Consider the following 9,928-nt stretch of genomic DNA (forward strand, 5'->3'; position numbering starts at 1 on the left):
TTGTCAACATCCTTAGTACCCAGAATGCAGCTAGTACTTTGGAGTATCATGCACAAGCTCAGGCTCTGGAAGACGTCAGAAAGGAAATGGCGGCCATCATCATACCCAGCGAGGATGAACTCCGAGCAAAGGCTGAAGCTATGGTGCGAGCTAACCACGAGGCGGAGCTAGCTGAACTCAAGGCTCAACTCATCTCTTTTGATTTAATGCATGAGTGAGCTTGGCTTCTGTAATGTTCTTTTGACAAGAACAAAGTTTGTTTTGTATCACTTTCTTTTGGTTCTTGAATAAAAAGTGATATTGACTTCTCATTGTTTCTTGCATTTATCATTTTTTGATTTTAAATACAAGTCACGAGAAATGCCTGAGATGTATTCCTGACTTAGAATATACCTCCACAATGGTTCTGTTGCAGAGAACTCTCTTTATTATCATTTAAGACAACTCTAGAAAGTTTCAAACTGCTGAGGACGAATACTCCCATAATAGGGTTGACTAATAGAATTCTTCCTGTGTTATGTTTTGCTTTAAACACTGAAAGAAGTCTATAAATGCTAGAGGTGTAGTTTTAACTTAGCAAGAGAGATATTGCGATCGGAGCAATTTTGAAGACTTATCGTTCTATTGACGAGAAGCGATAAGTTGATTTTTGTCAGAGGTGTGATTTTAACGTGACAGAAGAAATATTGCGATCAGGGCAATTTTGAGGACTTATCGTTCTATTGACGAGAATCGATAAGCTGATTTTTGTCAGAGGTGTGATTTTAACGTGACAGGAAGAAATATTGCGATCAGGGCAATTTTGAGGACTTATCGTTCTATTGACGAGAATCGATAAGTTGATTTTGTCAGAGGTGTAATTTTAACGTGACATTTGTGGGGAAAGAATATTATAGCGTCTCACAGGGGAGAACTGCTTGTTTTATCATCGGAGCGATGAATTGTGATAAGACTTGTGATTTGATCAAGATTTTGGGGGAGTTTATTACCCCACTGAAAACAAGTTATTTATTGCTCTGCTGAGGAGAGCAAATAAATCGACAATGAATTGGAGACTTATCATTCTATTTTTGAGAATTGATAAGTGGATTTTGGGGTGTAGTATTAACCCAATGAGAATTTGAATTCTGCTGAAGAGACACAGAGGTTTTGATTACCACTCTATTAAGTAGGCTTACCAGTGCATATTCTTCATTTAAAAGAATTGCAACGCTGAGGTGACCCTCGCGTTTAATATTTGAAACGCGAGGCTCAGGCCTTGTGACGTTGGCTTGAGCTTTGCACTTGGGAAATTTGAACGCGGATGTGAGCTTCGCGTTTTGAAAGATGGTTGGGATTCATTCCTAGAATCTTGTGCCATCTTAACAGAGATCTCCGACGGGCTTCGTCTCCCTCATTCAAAGGAATTTCCTCCGATCGACTGCATCAATGGCGCCTCGGAGAGGAGGTTCAAACTCCAAGAAAGTCGCCGGAGTGACTTCTGAAGTGCCGTCGGCTGAGGACGCCGGCGGGGGTCTTTTTTTTTGGGAATTTCCTCCGACCGACTGCATCAATGGCGCCTCGGAGAAGAGGTTCGAACTCCAAGAAAGTCGCCGGAGCGACTTCCGAAGTGCCGTCGGCTGAGGACGCCGGCGGTGCTCTTGTTCATGCGGGGACATCATTGTCGTCATCGCCACTGCGGGGGCTTCTCTGTCGTGGTGAGTGCCAACCGAAATAACTTGCCTTGGCAAGTTCTCTGAAAACCCTAGATGGGTTCTTGATAACGAGGAAGATGACTCGTTTCAACTCAATGAAAACGCGGGGTTGGGATCCCATGTGGGTCTCGACCCTCGCGTTCAAGTTTCGAGGTTCGACCTTCGCGTTGGAGATTTCTGACACGAGGTTCGACCTTCGCGTTGGAGATTTCTGACACGAGGTTCGACCTTCGCGTTGGAGATTTCTGACGCGAGGTTCGACCTTCGCGTGGGATTTCTGACGCGAGGTTCGACCTTCGCGTTGGAGATTTCTGACACGAGGTTCGACCTTCGCGTTGGAGATTTCGACATGAGCCTTTAACCCTTTATGTTTCAGGCTATGCCTTTATGTTGATAGCTCGCCGCTAACTTCTGCTTTTGATTGTGCAGTACTTCTCCCAAACGTGCCACTTTTACAAGAGCATCATTTTGGGTACATCGGGGGACCTGACGCGAATGAAATATTCAGTCTTCAGAACCAAATTCCATTGTCTACTTTTCCTGATTCGGAAAGAGCGGAAATGATTAAATTCCCTCAATGCTCTACTCTCAGGATTTTGATAACTGACTTGGACTTGGAGAACCCTGTCGGTCATGCCCAGTTTCCTAAACCAGCGTTCATATTTGGAGATCGCATACCAGCTAATGATCATCTCACATGTATGGAAGACTCAAAGCTGCTGCGGAGAGTTGATAATCGCTTTTTATTTCTCCCTAGCATGAAGAGGATGTACCCTCTCTCCTACTTTCTGAATGTGAGCTGCCGTCTTGGATTTGGTCGGCGAGCTCGTACACAAATCGGAGGGCAACTAAAGGGGTTAAGACCTGGTTTGTTTGAGAAGAAGGAACTGGTTCAAGAGACGCCACGTCCAGCGAACATCTTTATTCGCTAATTCCATGCAACTCAGGGTGAATTCTCTACCCAGACGTTCAGATCCCCTGGATGGATCTGTTCTGGAGAAGGAGGTTGGTGGACCCGTATGGTTGACTTTGTTCTTGAAGAGCTTAAGGACTCGCTCACTCAATCGGGTCTCACAGTTCCGGTGTTAGCTACACGACGGGGAGTCGTGCAGAGTCTTCATAATTTCTTCGCTATGTTGGAGAAATATAACCCTGACAGCTGCACATTCTTTACGCCTGCTGGAGAGTTAGGTTTTGCTCTTCATGAGATGCAGGCAGTGTCGGGGCTGTCGTTTGGAAAGACACCCTACGAGGAGTTCATTCCCACCACCGAGGAGCTTTCTCTACTGAAGGTGGCGCACCCGGAAATTTATGCTACTTTCTGGGAGCTGATGTGCCACTTCCACATATGTGCCCAAGTCTTTGGGATGCGTGGAGGGGGCATTATGCATACCACGTGGGCAGACTACCTCTTTCAGAATTTAAACCAAAAAGATGTAGCCGTATACCGCGTTGCAGTTCTCTCTCTTAAGGATGCCAAAGCTCGAATTACGGCTTCCAGTGCTACCTATAAGACAGAGCATACCGAGGACGATTTTGAAGCTGGTGTCGAATTCGAAAGTTTCCACTACCAAGCCGCAATTCCTATCTCTGACACGGCTCTACTTGCAGGCTTCTTCATGATTTGGTTGAAGCGGTGCGTAGTACCGTCAAGACCGATAGAGGCAATATTAGCTGAGGTAGTGTACCCAGCTGTTTTGCTAGCGCATGGGAGACCTGTGAGCCTCCTTACTGCTATGGTTGGCTGTATTCAGAATGGCCTGAGGGTGTTGACTTCAGAACTCCTCAGTGCTTCGAGAGTCAAAGCCGCTAAGAAGAAAGCTGGAAAAGCTCCTCAACCACGTGTACCAGTGCCATACACATATTTAATGGCCTGGTTCGTGTTGCATTGCCCTTCATTAATGACGGGAGTGCATGAAGGGGATGATGCTTATACTCCCTTCGTACAAAGATTGGAGTCGGCCACGTGGACTAGTTCTTATATAGTCAGGGCTCGACAGCTTCTATCCCGAGAAGATAATTACCGGGTTTTCTGCTGTGCTCCTAACTTTGACGGGGCTGATGTTAAGGATGCTCGTTTCATGGATTTGCTTTTTGAAGGCTCGTCTTCTTTGGAAGAGGGTACCTTCAGCTTACATGCCTTCTCGGTTCGCCAGACAGTTCGGATACGACCAACTCTATGTTGGCAATCCTAACCCGGCGTTAGCTCAGGTTGGGAATCTGTACGAAGGAGCTCGTGCATGGTACTTCTTCTCCGCCGGGGGAACCCATGCGCAATTCACTTTACCCAACTCACCACCCGGCTGCTCTACTGTTATGGATTTCCGCCAGTGGTTTGCTGAAGCTTCTCGGATTCCGGAATATGACGTTTATACTTCATGTATAAACGAGATTCGGGAATTGTACCGTTCACGGAGTGGTTCTGCGAGTACTCGTCTACCAGGGATGGAAGAATACCTATCTTGTGAACAGGAAGCGACCGGAGCCGTTGAAGCTCCTAAAGACTTGTCCACCGTAGAACCTTCTGAAGAAGAGGTTCCTACGGGAATTGAAGAGGGAAAGCCAATTGATGATTCTCCTGAAGAAAAGACCACTGAGGAGATCCCTGCAGAAGAGCCCGTTCCTACACCTCGTTCTTTAAGATCGGGTAAGGAAGCTCTTTCTGCTGCTGAGCAAGGTGAGTATGACAGGAGAATCCGTAAGCGGATACCTGTCATGGCCAAGAATTCCAAGAGGGCCAAAATAATGGGGGATGCGATGAAGTCTGCGCTCGTTGGGCGTTTCACTGATGGAGAGGACGAAATGCCTCAATCGATCCCCTCAGTTCCTGAAGACGATGGGGCTGAAGAGGGTCCTTCTTCTGAAGTTGCTCCAACACGTGTTCAGGATGATCATACGGATCCAATCTATCCAACTCTTCCTCCTCCACGCTCAGGAGCTCTGAAGAAATCAGTTGATGAACTGGAACGTTGGATGGAAACGATTATTGGTATGATCAGTGTTGAGGGGGCTTCTCTTGAAGACTGTAAATCCATCTTGAGCCAATGTTTGGACGACATCAAGGCCAAAGGGGATGCATCCTGGACTGAGCACTGCCAGGGTGGGATCACTCTTTTGATGGCAGAATTGACAGCTTTCAGGGAGTTACAGCGCGCCAATTTAGATTCTGAAGTGGAGCCGGCTCTTTCCTTGGCGATAATCTCGAGAGCGCATCACCCAGGGAATCTTCGCAAGGAACTATCTGATAAAATAGCCCGTATATCAACTTTAAGGAAGCGACACTCTAAAGCATATGCTAAAATCAAACGTGTTGCTTCTGATATTCGTGATATTGAAGAGACTATCGCTCGATTAGAGGCCGAGTTGGACCAGAAGAAAGCTCAATTGGCCCACTACGAGGATGTCAGAAAAGAGCTTGAGCATAAAAGTGGCCAAATTTATACGAAATTTTGCCGTACACTCCACGCAGCTGAGCAGACTCGTAAGGACATTGTTGCTACTCTTCCTATTGAAGCAGAACTCAGAAAGGAGATCGAGGAACAAGTTCGAGCAGCTCACCGGGAGAAACTCTCTGCTTTCAAGTCTAGGCTAAAAACCCTCAAGTTAATGAAGCCTGATGTTTAGCTCTTGACCTGTTTTTGATTAAGGAATTTTGTATCTTTTTCATTTTGTGTTTGGATTAACCACATCGAATGAAAATGATATCACTTTTGCTCTTTATCGTCTCTTTTTATTGAAATCTGGTTCAAGACAATAGAAAATAATGCAAATGTTATCGAAATTCCCTTTATCATTTATTCAGAATAATTCCATCAAATTACAATCGTCAGAGGTGTAGTGTTAACATGACGAAATACAAGATAGAATTACACTATGAATAGGCAACCCCCAGCCTGATTTGGTTGGGGTTTAGGGGGCTACATGATTTACGGGAAGTATCTCTTGAGAAACTTCCCATTAATTGGCATCATGAGCCTGTCTCCTTCTTGATTGATGAGGCGGTATGCTCCGTTCGAATAGACTGATTCTATTACGAAGGGCCCTTCCCATTTAGGATTGAACTTCCCTTTGGTTTTGTGTGTCATCACCATGGGTCGTCTGTTGGCCAACACTAGATCGCCTTTCTTGAAGATCCGTTCCTTAACCTTTTTGTTGTAGGCTTTGGAAATACGGGCTTGATACAACTCTATTTGTTGTTGAGCTTGAAGTCGCTTGTCGTCTAAGGCTTCAAGTTCTTGCAGACGTCGTTGATGCTTTTCTTCTTCTGTTAGTCCAGTTGTGATAGCGACTCTCAGAGAAGGAATCTGAATTTCCAATGGTAGTACCGCCTCGCAGCCATATACCAAAGAGAATGGCGTAGCTCTTGTGGAGGTCCTTACTGTAGTACGGTAAGCCCAAAGACATTCACCCAGTCTTTCATCCCAATCGCGCCGGCTTTTAGAAACAAACTTTTTGAGAAGCTTCACTATGGTTTTATTGAAGGCTTCTGCAAGACCATTTGCTGGCGGATAATAAGCCGTAGATGCAACACTTTGGATTCTGAATCTGTCACAGAATCTCTGGAACCCAAAGCTGACGAATTGTGTCCCGTTGTCGTGAACTATTCGCCTCGGGACTCCAAAACGGTAGACGACGTGATGTTTGATAAACTTGATCACGTTTGAAGTCTTGACTTCTTTCAACGGGATTGCCTCCGCCCATTTGGAGAAATAATCGGTCACGGCTAGAATGAACCGGTGTCCCTTGGATGTCGGAGGGGAAATCGGTCCGACGATATCCATACCCCACATTTCGAATGGCCAAGTCGCTGATGTGGGGTGTAAATTTCCTGGCGCCTGGTGGATGAAATCCCCATGAATTTGGCACGCGTGACAACGTTTAGCATAGTCAACCGCGTCTGAAAACATCTTCGGCCAATAATAGCCGATGCGTCGGAGGCGATCTCCTAACTTAGCTCCAGGCTGATGAGCTCCGCACATTCCGCCGTGAGCTTCCTTGAGGGCCTCTTTTGCTTCTTTCCGGGAGAGACATCGAAGCAAAACTCCATCATGCGATTTACGATACAGGACTTGAGAGACTGCGTCGTAATAGAATCGGAGGGCCTTTCGTTTGATAGAGGCCGCTTCCTTAGGATCATCGGGTAGAATTCCATATACGGCATAGTCGATGTACGGGAATCGCCAATCCCTGGATTCAAACTCCATAGAAGTTGTACAGACTTCTTCTGACGGTGTCTCGTCTAGGTTTTCTTCTGTAGGAATTTTAGAAAAATATAATTTCCGTCCCGCGACTGGAATCGTTGTTTCAGTCTTCGGTGGCAACGCTAATGAGGTTGCCAAGGAGGCTAGAGCATCTGCGTAAGCATTCTGAGCTCGTGGCACGTATTCGATAAAGAAGCCCTCGAACTTTTGAGCCTGCTCTAGCACTGCAAAGTAATACGGGATCAAATCCTCATGACGTGCTTCATATTCTCCTCGAACTTGATTAACGATGAGCTGAGAGTCACCGTAAGCTTCAAGATGCTGAATACCAAGTTCTTCAGCAAATTGCATGCCTAATAGCAGAGCGTTATACTCGGCTACGTTGTTGGTGCAAGGTTCGATTAAGGAAAATCCCCTTGGGATTACATGGCCGTTTGGAGAGATTAGCACTACTCCTACTCCCGCGGTGATTGCTCCATGAGGATTTGCTCTGGATGCACCGTCGAAGAATAACTTCCACACTTGCGTAGCTTCTTGGGTAGCGCAAGCTTCAGCAACCTCGTCAGGTAATTCCTCATACAATTTAGACGTTCCCGATACTGGATGATCGGCTAAGAAGTCTGCCAGTGCTTGACCCTTGACCGCCTTTTGGGGCATGAACTGCATGTCGTACTGTGACAAGAGAATGGCCCATTTTGCAAGCCGGCAATTCAGAGATGATGGTTTCGTCATCAGTACTCTCAAAGGATTTACTTTGGAAATGACGTGAATTGTCTGTCCAACTAGGTAATGTCGCATCTTTTGAATTGCGAATACCAAAGCGAGACATTCTTTTTCGACCGGATTGTACCGATGTTCGGCTCCCATCATAGTCCGGCTCAGGTAATAGATGGCTTGTTCTTGACCCTGATCGTTGTTCTGGGCCAACAAAGCTCCAAGGGAATGATCCATGGCTCTCACATATAACAGGAATGGTTTTCCTGATATCGGGGCCACGAGAACTGGCGGTTGAGTAAGATATTTCTTAATCTCATCGAATGCTCTTTGGCACTCTCCATCCCAAACAAAGGATACTCCTTTCTTCATGAGTTTAGAGAAAGGTTGGCAACGCCCTGAAAGATTTGAGATGAATCTTCGAATGTAGGCCAGTCTGCCCTGCAAACCTCTGAGCTCTTTGAGATTCTTCGGAGGTGGCATGTCTTGGATGGCACGCACTTTTTCTGGGTCAAGAGAGATTCCTTTGGATGTAACAATAAATCCCAGGAATTTTCCACTTGAAACTCCGAGAAATGATTTTGTCGGATTCATCTTCAGCTGATGTGCTCGCATGATTTCGAACATGGTCTTCAGATCTGCAAGATGATCGTCTCTGCATTGGCTCTTTACCGCTATGTCATCAACGTAGCACTCGATTTTCTTCCGGAGGTGTTCGTGAAAGATCGTGTTCATTGCACGCTGATAAGTTGCACCTGCATTCTTCAGGCCGAAGGGCATCACTGTGTAGCAATATACCCCCAGTGGTGTTCTAAAGGCAGTGTGCTTCTCGTCGTCCGGGTGCATCTTGATCTGATTGTACCCAGAGAATCCGTCCATGAAAGACATCCGTTCATACCCGCAGGTGTTGTCGATCATAACATCCGTGATAGGAAGTGGGAATTCGTCCTTTGGACAGGCGGCATTAAGATCGCGGAAATCGATGCATATCCGGACTTTACCATTCTTCTTAGGAACTGGAACAATGTTGGCTACCCAATCTGGGTGTTGTTCTTCCCTCACAAAACCTGAGTCTATAAGCTTTTTAACTTCTGACTCGATTGATTCCATGATCTCTGGACGAAACCTACGTTGTTGTTGTTTAACGGGTTTTGCGTCCGGATCAATGTTGAGACGGTGCACGGCAACCTTCGGGTCAAGGCCAGGCATATCTTCATAGTTCCAAGCGAAGACATCTATATATTCTCGGATGAGAGATATAAGGTCTTCCTTCTCGGTGGATGATAGGTCTTCGGCTATAAAGATGGGCTTGGGGTCAGACTCATCTCCCATGTTGACTTGGATCACTTTATCTTCAGTGGGTGGTTCACGTTGTTCGAAACGCATATCCCACAGGATATTGAGACGCTTGATCCAAGGATCATCAGTCGATTCCAATAATTCCTCGTCACCCCCTGCGTCTTCGTCTGGATGACTTGTTGAAACCATGTTCACAGTCAAGTTTTTAAAGAAGGGTCCAATACTGACGTCGGACTCGTATGACGATATTCCAGATGACTGGTCATGACGTAAGTAATTACTGATTTCGTTTTCCGAGACGGGGGGAGGTGTGACGTAACCCACGCCCCTTCCGGTTTTTTGATAATAATCCGGAGGTTTTCCTTCAGGAGTGAGAGACATCCGGATCGGTGTTCGTCTTCCCTTCCCGAAGTTCAGGCCCTGTTTCTCATTAAAATTATACCCCATTCGTTTCATTAAGTATTTAGAATTGGGTTCATGGTAATGGAATTGGGGGACCCCATCGTCTTCTTCCGAACTTTCACGTTGGAGTGGTTCGGATTTGACTTTACCAAAACAGATCGGCTTCTGCCCTCTCCTTTTGGATGGGACTTTGAAGAAAGCCTTCTGTGCGTCCTCCACTTCTTCATCCGAAGCGAAAGATGACTGGATTGGTAAGGTGAGTGACGCCTCGGTGCACAGTACGTGCCATGGGTTGGTACCTGCACTAGAATCATTCTCTATTTGTTTATTGTTAAGAGAGACATCAGACAAGTACGCTAAAATGAAATCTTCATTAATGCACCACTCGCCCCCACTCGGTACATCATTATTACTCTCACCCTGACCCATTACATCAAAGTTTAACTCCCAAGGACAATCTTCATCGGGGTCTGGCTCGATGTCAGCTTCATTACCGCTGTCCACATCTTCTTTCTCTTGGGATTCCAAATAGAAGACGGAGTCGGTGTGGAAGTTTTCTACTCCTCGGAAGGGGTATTTCTCTGCGATCAAGGTTCTGACTTCGCCCTTGTCATTGGC

This window comes from Asparagus officinalis, chromosome 4 (genome assembly GCF_001876935.1).
Source record: "Asparagus officinalis chromosome 4, Aspof.V1, whole genome shotgun sequence".
NCBI classification, from domain to species: domain Eukaryota; kingdom Viridiplantae; phylum Streptophyta; class Magnoliopsida; order Asparagales; family Asparagaceae; genus Asparagus; species Asparagus officinalis.